This window comes from Neofelis nebulosa, chromosome 11, assembly GCF_028018385.1.
Source record: "Neofelis nebulosa isolate mNeoNeb1 chromosome 11, mNeoNeb1.pri, whole genome shotgun sequence".
Taxonomy (NCBI): Eukaryota; Metazoa; Chordata; class Mammalia; order Carnivora; family Felidae; genus Neofelis; species Neofelis nebulosa.
The window spans coordinates 94,957,639-94,971,718 of NC_080792.1; the positions used below are offsets into that span (position 1 = coordinate 94,957,639).

Sequence of the window (14,080 nt, forward strand, 5' to 3'; positions counted from 1 at the left end):
TACGGCAGAGGGCACCAAGAACAGTGCCTGGCACACAGTAGGTGCTTAATAAGCGCTTGCGGCAAGAACTCCCTGCTCCTGTTCTGACCATGAACCTTGGGTGACCCATAGCAGCCCGCTCCTGTCCCCTCCCAGCCTGCAGCCCATTCCAGGAATGCCCTCTCGGCCTGCAGGGTGGGCAGGTGACCTCAGGGGAGGGGAGGAACACTACGGGCCAGGAGCAGGCAGCCCGCCCACAGGTCCCTGAAGCCCGACCGCTGGCTGAAACCGGGTCAGATAACATCCAGGGTGATCTAGTCACGGAAGCTGGTGAAGCTGGATGCCTGCCAGCAGGTGGGGGAGGTTCCCTGCCGAGTTGCTTCACCCCTGGGGGTTTGCAGGGCACGTCCCTGTGGTAGGTGTGCAGGGCTGTGGCTGCATCCAGGCCAGCACTGGGGACCGGACATGGGGAGGGGATACGGGAGGCAGGAGAGGAGCACAGACAGACGTCCCACTGGCCTGCCCCTTCCCTTCCCCCTCCCAGCCCACCTCCCCTCCCTCTCATCACCAAGGGGCCATAGTGGAGGGGTGCCACTTGGTCTGGCTCTGAGTATATTTTGCAAATAGACCCGACAGGATTTTCTGACGATGAGACACAGAAGGTGAGATAAGACCGAATCAAGGATGACCCAACCCACACCTTGGGGAGCCATTTCCTGAGATGGGGAGGGTGGGGAGCAAGGGGTTCCGAGGGATGTGCAGGAGCTCGGTCCGGGGTGTGTTAAGACCGCGAGCGCGGAGCTCGTGTTTGCAAGAGCAGCGGGGACGCTGATGTAAAGTGGAAACACAGAGCTGCCTCACAACTGCCTCAGTGGAAGGGGCCACGCCAGGGAGGGCCCGGAACGGGGGACGGGAGCGCCTGGCCTGCCGACCACCATCCGTCAGGACCCACTCTATTCAATGGCACAGCAAAATTAGCAGAACAAGGAGTCCTTGCCTTGCATTTCGCAAACAACATGAAAGGAACGCATTCCCTCCATATTTTAAAAACCCATTCCCAAGGAAGGGGCGCCTGGGTGGCGCAGTCGGTTAAGCGTCCGACTTCAGCCAGGTCACGATCTCACGGTCCGTGAGTTCGAGCCCCGCGTCAGGCTCTGGGCTGATGGCTCAGAGCCTGGAGCCTGTTTCAGATTCTGTGTCTCCCTCTCTCTCTGTCCCTCCCCCGTTCATGCTCTGTCTCTCTCTGTCCCAAAAATAAATAAACGTTGAAAAAAAAAATTAAAAAAAAAAAAAACCCATTCCCAGGGGCTCCTGCGTGGCTCAGTCAACTGAGTCTTTTATTTATTTATTTATTTTGAGAGAAAGAGAGAGAGCACACAAGCAGGGGAGAGGCAGACAGAAAGGGAGAGAGAGAATCCTAAGCAGGCTCCACACTCAGCAGAGCTGAGCTCGAATGGGGCTCGATCTCATGAACCACGAGATCATAACCTGAGCGGAAATCAAGAGTCTGTTCCTCAGCGGAGTCACCCAGGAGTCCAGAGCCTCTGACTCTTGGTTTCAGCTGAGGTCATGATCCCAGGGTTGTGGGGTTGAGCCCCGCGTCGGCTCCGAGGTGAACGTGGTGCCTCCTTGTGATTTTCTGCCTCTCCCCTGCTTGCACACGCTCTCTCTGAAATTTAAAAAAAAAAAAAAAAGCTTGTAAATTTAAAAAGTAGTAAAAGTTTAAAACTGAGCTCGAGTTCCAAGTAGAATGCATATACATTTAAAAAGACCTAAGACTTTCTTTTCACCCCCCAACACCCTACCTACCGCAGTGCCAGCGACCCTCGTGCCCGCACTGCATGGTCCGCGCTCGCAGGACCACCAGGGAGGAGAAAGCCGCAGCCGGCGCTAGCCGAGCCTGCGCGCGCGCGCGGGGGGGAGGGGTCATTGTCCCCACGGTCCCCTGGGAGCAGGCACTTCACCACGCGCGGCCCCAACCGGCTCGCCTAATCTGTGCAGTCTCGCTGGGCTGGGACAAGTGCCTTGTGGGGCAGAGACTACAGAGCCCAACATCAAAGCGCCGGCAGGGCTCGTTCCTTCTGGAGCTCTGATGGAAGCTCGGTCCCCTCCCGACCCTCCCAGACCTCCCAGCCCCTTTCGGCCCCTCCCAGGCAACCCCCCCTCGCTTCCAGCGCTTCGCCACCTTCCCACCTGCTTCCAGCCCCTCCCAGCATTCCCCGCCCCGCTTCCAGCCCCTCCTTGTCCTCCCACCCGCTCCTAACCCCTCCCCCTCCCCTGCTCCCAGCCCCTCCCACCCGCTCCCAGCTCCTCCCAATCGCTCCCAGCCCCTCCCACCCGCTCCCAGCCCCTCACCCCCTCTCACCTGCTCCCAGCCTCTCTCAGCCCCTGTTGTGGCCCATCCTTGGTGTCCCTCCCCTCTCTGCCTCCATTGCCATGTGGCCCGCTCCCCATGTGTCCTGTCTGTGGGTCTTTTCTTTAAAGACCCAGTCATTGAATCAGGACCCATTCCACTCTTAACTAATTGCATCTGCAAAGACCTATTTCCAACTAAAACCATCTTCTGAGGTTCCAGGTGACATGAATTTGGGGGTATGCTATTCAGCCCACTGCAGCACCCCTGAAATGGAGAGCCCAGCCGGGTCCCCACGGGAAGCGTGCGGTCAGCCGGGCCTGAGCAGGTGTCCTAGAAGAGAAGGAAGGAGAGAAGGCAACAATTGGGGCAGTCCTGGAATACTGCCTGTAGGAGGCAAGGCTGCATCTGGCCTTCCCGGAGAAAGGGCAGTGCGGGTAGAGACAGGAGAGGACCCCTCACAGCGGGGACACCCCGGGGAGAGTGGAAGCCCTGAGATAGGAAGTGGGCCAGGCTGCGGGCACGGCAAGGAAGGTGGGGGTCCAGGACACCCTCCAGGAGCAGCAGGTCAGTGTCCGTACACAAGGAGAGTCCAGCCCAAGAGGTCGGGCCACAGTGACAGGAGGCTGGCCCCCCTCCACGGTCCCCATCCTGCTTGCTGACCCCACAGGCAGGAAGAGACGTGGTCTGTGACCCCCGAGCCAGGAGAGGGACAGTCCTTGGCAGCAGGTGACGGGCCGTCTAGGCTCCTGACCTTCCCTGCAGCCTCCCTCCTGCTCACTCTGCCCCTGAGCCCCTCGAGCTGCCCCCGCTGCCCCCCACTGCCCCATGGGGCATACACCGCCTCCTGCTCTCTGCCTGGGTTCTGGCCCCTTCCCAATCCTGCGGTCCCCACGCCCTCCCCACTGCCCTGGGAGGACTCCCCACAGTCCTGCACCAAGAGGCCCAGCCCAGATGGTCCCAGCGTCTGCCTCTCTCGGCTCTTGTCCACCTCGGATTCCCGTCAGTGCACCTGAGCCTCACTGGTCGTGGCCTCGGGCAGTGACTCCCTCCCAGGGCCCTGCCCGACCTCGGGGAGCGGGCGACCTCTGGTTGACCTCGTCCTGGGTCCTAAAGCCCCATCAGTCGTGGAGGAGCACAGGCGGCCGGTACCGAGGCCGGGGCACCCCCATCCTGAAATGGAGGCAGGGGACGAGAGCCAGAGCCGGAGAGCGGGAAGGAGACGGCACGAGGGCTAAGCCGGCCTCCTCGGCCGTCGTGCTGCCCTCCCTCGAGGGCCATCCGGGAAAGGAGAGGCCGCCCCGGTGCCACGCGTGTGAGCGCGTGAGCGCTGCGCCGTGACCCCCGCCTTCTCGCCCCCTAACTGGAACAGAAGCGCCGCCAAGCGCGCGCTGGCAGCACAGCCACCGCCCGTCCCAGCTGATGGGGCTGCACGGCGGTCACAATGAGCGTCTGGACAACCCGCCGGCAGAGCGGCCTTCCCGCGAGACTTCTGCATCTCGTACCCGCAAACTGTGTGCCGCCCACATTTCGCAGCAGCGGACGCGGAAGTGGGAGCAACGTGCAGACTGAGGTGAGGTGGCCGCAGGGGGGCTGCGCTCCCGTGAGGGGGGTCGTGAGGCTGGCGGCGCGCTCTCCCCGCCCCTCCCTCACCTGTCTGCCCCGTGGGAAACCTCTGTCCCTTCATTTACTGGAGGAGGCAGGGACTGTTATGGGTCATGTCACCGCCGTGGCAACCGCGTGGTCTGAAGCGCTGGGAGAGGACAGACGGGAAGCGACGGGGACAGTACATCAATGGGTCTTGACGTGGCTGCACAGAGCCGGCCGCTGGGACGACTCGGGCTGGGGGGTTGGGGGGGCGGTTAATGCAACCCCACCGGAAGCTGACCCCAGGCGGAAAGCTGAGGAGGTCGCGCGACACGTGGGCCTCCGCCCGGCCAGGAACAAGCAAGCCTCCTTCCGGGGACTCTGTGCCGCCCCGCCCCTCCCAGGCCCCGCCCCGCCCCTCCCAGGCCCCGCCCCGCACGGGGCCGCCCTGCCGCCCCGCCCCTCACAGGCCCCGCCCCGCACGGGGACGCGGTGCCACCCCCGCCCCCCCAGGCCCCGCCCCACACGGGGACACCGCCCCGCCGCCCCATCGGCACACTGCGCGTCTCTGGTGGGGCAGTGTCCACCGAGGCCCCAGTGTCCCAGCAGCTCCCCGCCGCGTGAAACATCAGGAATAAAACCCACACGTGTTATAAAATCACTAAGGACTCTTCAGTACAAGAAGGTCCGTCCCCTGTCCCGTTCTGGGGACACATCGTTACCCTCCTGCACCGGGACGATGGTCTTTCCCAGTGACGGGAGTAGCAGCTGACACCTCCTGAGTCTGGCCCGTGTGCCCGGGGTTAAGTGTGCAGGCGGAGAGGCCGACGAGGGGGTCCCGTCGTTCTCTCCACTTCGCAGAAGAGGAACAGCCCCCGAAAATTAAATAACTTTCTGAAGTCGCAGTTAGTGGGGGCAGAGGGCCGCCCGGTCTCCGGCTGCCGCGGTCCGCGCGTGGACGCCCCTGGCCGGGGGTCCGGACCCGCCTGTGGCCCCGAGCTCGCTAGCTGTGCCCAACTCCGGGCGGCCTCTGTGAACCACCGAGCTTTTTGGAACAGCGCCCAGGAGAGAGTGGGCCTGCCCGGCTCCCCTCCTGGTCGGCTTGCCCCCAGCCCCTGGCTGGTTCTCTGCCGAGGGTCCCAAACAAAGCAAGAGGCAGGAGGCCGCCCCACGGGTCGTGATGCCTGGTGCAGGAGCCGCCAACTTAGCGCAGGGCTCCAGGGTGCGGCCCTGGGGGGGCGGGGAGAGGGGCTGTACCCGGAGACCCCGCCCGCATGAACTCACCAGGACCTGGGCTTCCCTGGCAGGAAGGTGAGGTGTGTGTCCTTCCAGCCTAGTTCCTTTCCTGACACCATGGGGCCACGACCTGAGGTCCCCAGCGAATCTGCAGAGACCCACGCCCCCCCGCCCCCCCCCCCCCCCCCCCCCCCCCCCCCCCCCCCGCCACCGCGGGCAGCGTCCACGTCTGCTCACACCTGGGCAATTTCCAACCAGCCCAGGGGAGTCGGTGGGGAGCCCCCATCCCGCTGTTGCAGGCTGTCGCTGGGGGTCTAACAACTTTTCCTCAAATCTCAGATATTATTTCCTCTTTGTGTCTAGTCTTGCATCTTTCGTATCTTGTATCTTGTCCAACATCTTTTCTCTGTCCCTAAGTGTCCCTGCTAAAGAGACCTTTCCATATGGGATTACTAGAGCTCTTCTCTCTCTGGCAAGATTGAGTGATCTCTGTGGCCTCTCCAGTGGTCCCCCCTCGTGGCCTCCCTACCATGGCCTCCCCACGTGGCCCCTCCACGTGGTCCCCCACGTGCCTTTCCATAGTCTGGGCAGCTGAACTTCTTACATGCCAATTCAGGGCTCCCAGGAGGGTAGGCATGGAAGCTGCCAGACCTTCTGAGTCGCCACAGTGTCACTCCCGCACCTTCCTTTGTTTAGGGGACTGTGTCCTGAGAGGCTGAATGTGCCAGGACCCAGGGCCCCAGACTGACCTCGAACCCTCCCCACTGTCCCTCCCCTAGACTCACAGGTTTTCCCTACATGCCTGGGATGCGGCGGTAACACGACCGACCGGGCTTCCGGAGGGCTGGGTTCTGTTTGGCGAGCTCTCCAGACACGGGTATTCGCCAGGAAGCTCCTTCTGGCTCAGCTTTCCTGTAAACAGACATGAGGGAGGAAATCAACAGGCTCAGGGAGGTGAGTGCAACCACATCTCCTAAGGGGTCCCTCAGCACCCTCGACTCTGGCCAGATCCTAAGTGGGAGACTGGCGAGACATCTCAGGAGCCTGGGTGGGCGGGCGGTGGGGTGCTGCAGACGGCCGCCCTGGGGTCTTCCCGGATCGGGGGCTAACTCAGAGGTGACCACTCGGAGCGCTCCAGCTCCGTGCACAGTCTGGTGGGAGCACGTGAAGGACCCGCCCCGAACGTCCTGCCCGCCCAGCCCCACTCGCACCCAGACGCTGGTGCACACACATGCACCCACACCGGCACGTGCACAGAGTAGCAGGCTGTGAAGCGCTAAGTCATGCAGGTGCTGAAGCAGGAGTTACACGGGGGACCCCGGGCAGCCCCCCTGCCACACCAATCCCCCCTGCCTGCTGCCCAAGGGCCCCTCCTGTCAGCCCCAGCCAGAGCCCCAGGCCCGACTTTGGTTGGTGCCGCTTGGATCGTGGGCTCCAGACAGGGGAGGGCAGCTGCCAGCCCTGAGGCGCGACCCAGTCAGCAGAGCAGGGCCAGGGTGTGTCCCCTCCCAGCATGACTGGCCCAGAGGGCAGAGGTGGCTCTAAATGGGGACACTGGAGCTGTTAGCAGAAGACAGGACAGATACGGCCGGGTAAATGCAAGGGCTGTCCACGGGCCACAGCACGAGACAGGACGGCATGGTGCCCCCAGGAGCTAAAGAGACTCCAAACTGCCTCTGGGTGAGCACCGCTCGGCTCTGACTCTCGCTGTGTGACCCGGGGCAAGTTACTCACCCTCTCTGTGCCCGTTTCCCATAGGTAAAATGGGGGTAATGACATACGTACGTCTCGGGGACGTGTGGCTGTGCCTCTGTGTCATTAGCACTGCAGCAGAAGCTTCCTCTGACCAAGGACAAAAATCCATGTGGCAGATCCAGGGGGCCGAGGCCTCAGACGCTGCTGACCCCCAGAAGACCCCGGAGAGACCTCCTCCTGACTGGGGCGGCTGGAGAGGTGGCAGTGGCCTGGGGTGGGCAGTCCCCAGGAGCATCCTCCAGGCCTCAGGCCTGCTGGTCCCAGCTGGGTGTTCCCTTTACACCTAATTAGATTTCGTTGTAAAGAGATAAAGGCTGTTACTTGGTATCAGCACATCTTCCTCTGCAGGACTGAGTTCCTGAGAGAGGAGACACAGGCAGGGAGATGAGGGAAAGAGCCGGCATGGGTAGACTCCGGAATAAGACCCTGACAGGCTCAAATTGATTCTGCAGCCCGGTAAAATTGAGTGCAGAGGGAATTGGGTTTGTGCCCTGTGAAATGGAACTGCCTCTTGCTATCTATACCAGGAGCTGTTAAAATGGTAATCGTTAGAGATGTATGGAAATTGTGTGCGAACAGACCGGTGAACCATCCTGGGGCGCAGGCTTCCTCTGCGCACGCAAAACGGCATCGTTGTTCCTAATAACATCATAAACACCTTGCGTTTGTAATGTAAGCAGAATCAAGGCTCCCGGCAACGTCTCCAAGCGAGGGGTCACTGGGGCTTCTGGGGGCTCCGGAAGCAGGCCCTTGGGCTGCCGGTCCCGGGCAGCTGGTGGGCTGTGGGGTCTCACCTCCCCCAGCCTGGGGCAGGGAGCGGGGGCTGGGGAGGGGGGTGCTTCACGTCTCCGCATTCATCAGCCTGGACCCAGGACAGGCTCAAAAGAGGACTTGCTTCTCCCTCGGGACAGAGCCCAGGGGACTCTCGAAACCTGGAACCCTCGCTCCTGCCTCTCCCCGCCCCACCCCGCCCCGTCTTGCCCCGTCCCGTCAAACCCCCTCCCCCGGGTCCCACCCCAATCCCCTGTGCCCATCCCCCAGGCCCCATCTGCCTCTCGTTGTGTCTGACGGATGTAGGAGTAAGGAGTTCTGAGTCTTCCCGGGAAACAGCCCTGTGCCCACTGTCTCCAAAGCAGTCTCGAGAGGCCGACCCCACTCACGCTTGGGAAGCGCCCCAGTCCCGCTGGGCTGGGCTGTGCCTCAAGCCACCGCCACCATGATCCCACACGTCAAAGGTGCACCCTCACTCCCTGTGTGTCCAGGGTGGGGCGGCAGAGTTCACGGGGTGGGGACGGGGGGCACCGGGAGCCCCGGCTGACACACCTCTCGGCCACCAGCACAGGAAACCCCGTGAAATGGCCTTTAAAGGTCACTGGTCAAAGCGGGTCTGGAACAGGAGGCCAGGTTCTCTGTGCACGGCTGAGAAGGCTCACAGGTGTGCCTTCCGGATCACTTAATTCTGCTCACCGTCCCTCCTGTCTCCCCGGCGGGTCGGCCCCATATTTCAGCCCTACCGAGCTGGGGCCTCTGGGGGATGCCTGCTTGGGAGGCCCCTTTCCGGGCCTACGAGGGACACCTCTCATCTGAGGTGGATTCCTCCGCCCGCTCCGTGTCACCCGCAACGTGCTGCTGGCGCCTCCAGCGTCCCAGAATGCACGTGGGCCAGCCGCGGCGTCCAGGGGGCCACCCGCACCCTGTCGGATCTGGCCGGACTCGGGGACCTGGAAATCTGCCAGCGTCCCGGCGTCAGGCGGGACGACGTTCGGAGCCTCGTCCTCTCTCGCTTTCGCTCCACGCTGGCATCTCCCGTCTGGTCTGGCTCCTTCTCGCATCTTGGCCAACGCAGGCGACGGCCGCGGGCACCTTCCTCCCCGCTTTTCCCAAGGGCTGCCGTCGTGCCGGGCCTGCGGCCTGGCTTCCTCCCTGCACGTGGGCCCCTGCCACGCGGTTCTCGCGGCAGGCGGGGCGGCCTGCGCCCCGCGGCACCGAGTGACCCCCACACGTAGGTGACCTGGCACGGCAGGGGCTGCTTCTCACTCCAGCACGGCGGGCCCTGGGGGGCTCGTGCGCTCAGGGGCCAGGCAGGCAGCCGCTCCGGTCTGCACATCGTGATTTTCTACGGAGAAGATAGGGAGGGAGGGCTGGGATGCTTGTTGCAAAGGGCTCCCTTCCGCACAGGACAGCGCGAGGGACACAGAAGACCCGCCGGGAGGCGGCCGCCTCGGCCCCGCGGTCACAGGCTGCAAGGACTCCGACCACCCAGCTGGTGTGGGTGTCCAGGTGCCACGGTGTCTGGCCCCCTCCTTCCTTCCGGTTCCTCCCCGGGACGTCATGGGAACAGAAACACGCAGGGTAGGCCTGTGGATTAAGTTTCCTCCAATCTGCTCAGAATTTCGAACCCCCGTCTGCATCCCGTAGGACACGGAGACTGAACCCAACAGATACGCGTGCGGGCGCCTTGGGTGGCTCAGTTGGTTGAGCGTCCTACTCTTGATTTAGGCTCAGGTCGTGTCCCAGGGTCGTGGGTTCGAGCCCTGCATCAGGCTCTGTGCTGACAGCAGAGATTTTCTCTTTCTCTCTCTCCTCCTCCCTCTCTCTTTCTTTCTCTCAAGATAAAAAATGAATGCATGTGGAACACCTGATGTCAGCTGAGCCCCAGAAGTTGGTTTCTGCTGGGCTGACTGGATTCAGCCTCTGTCTCCCTGTTCATTCAACAGACATTTACTGAGCGTCTGCTGACCCTGGTCGGGTGCAGCCGCGGGGGGACTGGGCACGCACGGAGAACCGCCTGCCATCCCGCCACAGGGCAGGGAGGCAGAAGGCAGTGCGGGTGCCGACGGATGCCATGGGGACCGATACGCAGGGGAAGGAGGGCGGTGATGGCCCGGAGGGGGAGAGGGAGCCAGCTACTCGCACATCTCGAGGGAAAAGCATCCCAGGCAGAGGGAACAGCCAGTGCCAAGGCCCTGAGACAGAAGCACTTGGAAGGTCGAAAAACCAGAAGGCATGGCGTGGCTGGAGGAGAAGGGGCACCGGGGGGCAAGCAAGCCAGAGACGGCGGCAGGAAGGACTTTGCTGGGGTGTGAACGGGCACTGGGCTGTGTGAGAAGTGAGTAGTTGTGTCTGGAAGCTGTCCATTGCTGTGTAGCAAGCGACCCCAGACCAGCAGCTCCCATGCCTGTATCTGCTGGGACTACCGGGTCCTCTGGCTCAGGGTCCCTCACGGGCCGCAGCTGGCGTCGGCGGGGCCGAGGCCCGTCTGAAGACTCCACCGGGGAGGGACCCCCCATGCGAGCTTACGCACAGGCCTCGAAGCAGGATTCAGCCGGACACCATCCTCGGTCCCCTGTCTGAGGGCCTCTCCCGGGGGCCTCTGTCAAGGCGGCGGCTGCTGGCTCCATCAGACGGAGGAAGCAGAGCATGAGGGACAGACAGACAGAAGCCAGAGTCTTTATACCCTAACGTGACTCCCATCGCGTTTGCCTTCTGGTCATCGGAGGCGAGTCCCAGCCCCGCTCAGGGACCAGCACCAGCCAGGCCCAGGCAGCAGGAGCATGGGGGCCGGTGGGTGTCCTGGGAAGAGGCTGGATTTGCACACTTTTTTTTTCTTTTTAATATGTATTCATTTTTTGAGAGAGAGAGAGACAGAGTGTGAGCGGGGGAGCAGCAGAGAGAGGGAGACACAGAATCCGAAGCAGCTCTAGGCTCCGAGGTGTGGGCACAGAGCCAAACGCGGGGCTGGGACTCACGGACTGTGAGATCACGACCTGAGCTGAAGTCAGACGCTCAACCGACTAAGCCACGCAGGCGCCCCTGCCCCCTTTTGTTCTTTTTAATGTTTATTTATTTTTGACAGAGACGGAGAGGGAATCCCAAGCAGACTGTGTTGACAGTGCAGGGCCTGGTGCAGGGCTCAAACCCACGCACGAACTGAGAGATCATGACCTGAGCCCAAACCAAGAGTGTGGATGCTTAACCGACTGAACCACCCGGGTGCCCCTGGATTTGCACCCTTTTTGAGAATGCTGGAAAAAACAGGATCTTTGGGCCAAGGGACCAAGAGAGACGCCTTGGTTTTCGGCCTAGTGATGGGGCCGTGCTGACCTCAGATGGGGCTGACCAGCCCCACCCACATGGGGCCCCTCAGCAGAAGAGGGAGGTGAGGAGGGAGGGGGTAAAAACCCAAGACCCAGAGCCCCCAGCGCAGACACCTCAGGGCAGACGCCCACCCAACGCCTGTTAACTGCAAGCCGTCCCTGACCTGTCCCTGACCTCCAGGCCACAGTCCCTGCAACTAAACTAGCCAATCGCTGCTTGACTGCAGCCGCTTTGCCTCGGAGGCGCCCGGGTCCCTGAACCCGCCAACCCTCCCATTTAATCCTCTTTAAGACTGGAGGCAGTGGCAGGGCCAGTAATCAGGTTAGGGACAATATCCCACTGCTCAGGGCAATGGTGGGGGTGGGGTGCCAGAGACTAGGTCCCTGCCCTCTGTTCACCCGGACACGGCGGCTATCCTGCTCTGCCCGTGACCGTGACCGTGACCGAGAGGGGATCTGGGGCCGACAACTGGCTTCCTTCCATACCTTCCTTGCAAAATAGTCCCGGACTGAGCGCCGAGTAGAGTCACAAACACCTGACTCCGAAGACGAGATTGCAGGGAAACTGAGGCACCACAGCACCCTCTCTGTTCTCCGGAGGCCCAGAAAAGCAGAAGCAGCCCTCGGCCGGAGCAGCAGTCCCTGAGGGCCGTCACCCAGGAGGAAAGCCTTTTGTCCTTGGCGCCTGTGTGCCCGCTGGCTCCTCCCCACCTCCCTGTTCTGCACGCCTACTCTCCCTCACTGGTTACCTCCTTCCTGGACCGCCCGCCCAAAGCCTCTCGGTCACGTCTCAGGGCACTTGCCCCCCAGACTGACTTGTAATGAGCCTCCCCCTCCCCAGAGTGGAAGTCCCGGGGGGAGACTGGCCTGTGTGCCAGTCACATCCCGACTCCCAGGATGGGAGTGAATGGGGGCATGGGGGGCATGTGGGGTCATGACAGGAGGAGGTCGAGGAGGTCGAGCGTGGCAGGAAACTCCCGCTGGGCAAGATTGGAAACGCATCCTGAAGCCATTAGCACCTGTTCATGGACGCATGCCCAGCCGCCCACCCTGCCCCGCCCGGCCTGGCCCCTCCGTCTGTCCTGTTGGCAAGCGGCTGCTGACCTCTGCACCCTGCGTGAAGAGTCGGCCCATCCACCGCCCATCAGGAAGGGAAAGGCGGCCTGGAGAGGCGGGGAGCCCCCGAGCTGTGGCAGCTCTTCCTCTGTGGGGCTTCTTCCCTGTTTGGGGGTCTGGGTGCCTACGGAGGCTCCCGAATTCTTCCCTACAGCTCCTGGGTGACAGTGCCCAGCACAGGAGGAAACGGAAAGTGAAGGAGCCTGGGGGGTCCTGAGACCCCCAGAGCAGGGTTTGTCCCGTCCACACCCTGGGCCTGGAGAAGCCACAGGCGTGCTATGGACCGGGGACCCAGAATCCCCCTGTGCTGGGGCGGTGACCACCAGGTGGCAGTGTGGGACCGTCCTGCCCACCCCCGCCTCTGAGCCCTGGCTCTGGGCTGGATGCCAAGGATTTGGAGGGTCCTCTGCGCTCCGTGTGGGCGCTTGGTTAGAGACCTCCCACACCAGACTTCGGGCAGCAGGGGCCTGAGGCAAGCCAGGCTGACGTCCACGTATTCCTGGGCCTGGCACCCAGCACACCTGCTCACACCTGGGCGCACCTGGAACAACGGCCAGTCTCCACCTGCTTTTCTCTCTGCGCCACAGACGCTTGTGCTGGGAACCGCCTCTCCACGGGGAGAGGCCAGCGTCCTGCTGAGGCCGCTCTGACAGCCAGCTGCCCCTGAGAGAGGAGCTTGACCTCAGCACGCAGCAGCTCCCCGCCCCCTGCCGGCCCGGCCCAAGTTCATGATACAAGTCAGCGTGCTCGTGGTTCTGCGCCACCCCCTCGGTGGTGCAGCCAGGGGTCATGGGAGAGTGCCCCCGAGGGGCCTTGGGCAAGTCGCTGCCCCTCTGCGCACATCTTCCACGTCTGCGCCCGTCCCACGGAGCGCCGCGCGGGTAAGTATGGATGTGTGTCCTGAGTCGGGTCGGATGGTGTCTCCCCAACATGCGTGTCCCCTGGGGTCCCAGACCGTGACGTTATCTGGGAGATTTTGCAGATGCGATTGGTTAAGATGAGGTCATCCGGATGAGGGTGGGCCCTGAATGCGACGAGCGAGCGAGTGAGCGAGCGAGCGGCGTCTTACCGGAGGAGGAAACAGAAGCACAGAGGAGTCACCGCACGAAGCCAGAGGCAGAGGTGGAGGGAGGCGTCTACACACGGGGGACAGCAAGGCCACCGCAGCACCGGGAGCCGGGAGGGACGGGAACAACTGTCCCGGAGCCTCCAGAGAGAGCGAGCCCTTGATTTGGGGCTCTGGCTCCATAGCGGCGGCCGGGATGCGCCCACCAGTAAGAGGGGCCTCGTGAGCCTGCTCTGCCACTCGTCCCGTGCCCACGAGGACCCTGCCACTCGACTCCGGCAAGACGAAAATGTGGACTTTGAAGCAGCAACGATAGACAGTCCCACCTGCTGCTGTGAAAGCACCTTTGTCCTCGGGTGGGGGGGGGGGGGTAGATGGAGCTGTTCTCGTGCCGGTGGGCACAGCGCCTGGGTCCTGCCACCAGTGGGGGAGCCACGCCCCGGACCAGCGCGTGGGGCGCAGGCTGCCCGGTTTCCCGATGCCCTACACGAGCCCGTATCCCAGCGGGGAGGCTCGGCCCCTCGGGCAGGCGGCCCCTGGGGCCTCGGCTTCCCGGGCGCACGGAGGGCCCTCGGCCACCACCTGCGTTTCCAGAGCCAGCAGCTCAGAGGCCGCCCCCCACCCGCCGGGAGACATTGCCAAGTGGGGCCCAGGGGGCTGGGCTGCAGCTGTTTGGGGGCTTTTCTTCCAGAGCAAGGCCTCAGAGCCTCAGAGCCTCACTTCCTCCCTGCTGTTGGGCGCCTCGCCAAAAGCATTTAAGAGGAGGCCCCGCCTCGCGACCTGCCCCCACCTCCACCGAACAGAGTACGGTTGTTCAGTCTGGGCCCAGACAGAGCCCCGCGGCAGCTGGGGGCCGGGCCCCGCGTGTGTGCAGCCGTGCGCTCGGGCACA

General features: G+C 63.1%; 1 long non-coding RNA gene across 3 annotated transcripts; it reads right to left on the reverse strand.

The window, feature by feature from the left end:
- Positions 1-1,315: 1,315 nt before the first annotated feature.
- LOC131489536 (uncharacterized) lies at positions 1,316-4,329 on the reverse strand. 3 transcript variants are annotated; one of them, XR_009250638.1, is made up of 3 exons: positions 3,986-4,329; positions 2,345-2,665; positions 1,316-1,648 (listed from the first exon to the last, which is right to left on the reverse strand). It is a non-coding gene; the product is annotated as an uncharacterized LOC131489536 (long non-coding RNA). The 3 variants fall into 3 exon arrangements; XR_009250637.1 differs by lacking the exon at positions 2,345-2,665; XR_009250639.1 differs by lacking the exon at positions 3,986-4,329 and having other exon boundaries at positions 2,345-3,167.
- Positions 4,330-14,080: the final 9,751 nt, after the last annotated feature.